The 1,194-nt window shown below is 44.0% G+C and overlaps 1 pseudogene across 1 annotated transcript; it reads right to left on the bottom strand.

Moving 5' to 3' along the window:
* Window positions 1–508: 508 nt before the first annotated feature.
* On the bottom strand, window positions 509–851 carry LOC308513665 (cyclin-dependent kinase 2-associated protein 1-like; annotated as a pseudogene). The gene has a single exon. The product of its transcript is annotated as a cyclin-dependent kinase 2-associated protein 1-like (transcript).
* Window positions 852–1,194: the final 343 nt, after the last annotated feature.

The following is a 1,194-nucleotide window of genomic DNA, read 5'->3' on the forward strand; positions in this document are numbered from 1 at the left end:
AGTACTAACAGTCATGCAAATGCTTAAGCAAAAAAAAAAAAAAAGTTATGTTGAAAAGAATTTATACTGTGTGGTGAATGGGCACTGGCTACTAAAGCGCTGCCTCAGGACTCACTGAAACAAACCCTCAGAGTTGGATCAACTCAGAAGAGAAACATAAAGAACCATGTGAGTAACAGAAATGTATCCAGAAGAGAAACTCGTATCTGGGAGGCCAACTACAGTTTGCTGTGATAGGTAACTGACATGCATCCTGTAAATCAATGCTTTAAAAAAACACACAAAATGCCCTGGGTAGTTCCTAACTAATATGCAAATCTAGTAACTGCAAAAATCTCTTCTTCATCTCAGCGATGGGAGGTTCAGAGCCTGATGAACCACGGGAGTGGCACGGGGAGGAGAAACTAAGCTGTTACCATTTTGAAACCAAGTTTCATCTGAAGGGGGTGCAAGCATGAGCTGTCACTTCTTGGAAGAAGAGGGAAAGCCTTTCACGCTGACTTAGGGGCTAGGACCTGGTGTTCCGCTCCATCTCGGCCAAGCATTCCCGAACCAGCCCTGTCGTGTGGATGATGCCTCGTTTCAGTCTCTCCATTGCACTCGTGCTGCCCGCGTACGTGAGTCAGATCTCCTTCCCTAGTTCTTCGATGATGACCAGCAGCTCAACATATTTGCTCTGGGGCACCTGGCTGTTCTCTGTTCCCTGCGTGTTAGAGATGGTGGTCCTAGTCACTCAGCAGCTGGCGGTACTGGGAAGATGTTGTCATGCTGGTGGAAGGCGGGTGAATGCTCCCAGAGGCCTTGATGGAGGTAGCGGGCATGTGCATGGTCAAGTTCGGTTTGTAAAACATCCCCCCCTTACAAATTGTTGTTGTTAATGAAAATAAGCGTTATTACATCAAGTAATAAATACATACAAAGATGCAAACACTATTAGTCACTGTCTTCCAGATGTTTGGATCCACTGATGGGAAAGGTGGAACTGAAATGTACATACATCCTTAGGGGAAATTTCAGGGGTCCTTGTCAGGTGAGGTTCAATAAATTGCTCTTCCTTCTGTATTTATAACTTGTGCATTTTAAAGATTGACTTCAAAGTACTAATAGTCATGCAAATGCTTAAGCAAATAAAGAAAAGTTACATTGAAAAGAATTTATACTGTGTGGTGAATGGGCACTGGCTGCAATGATCAG

This window comes from Myotis nattereri (genome assembly GCF_964212035.1).
Source record: "Myotis nattereri genome assembly, chromosome: 2".
NCBI lineage: Eukaryota > Metazoa > Chordata > Mammalia > Chiroptera > Vespertilionidae > Myotis > Myotis nattereri.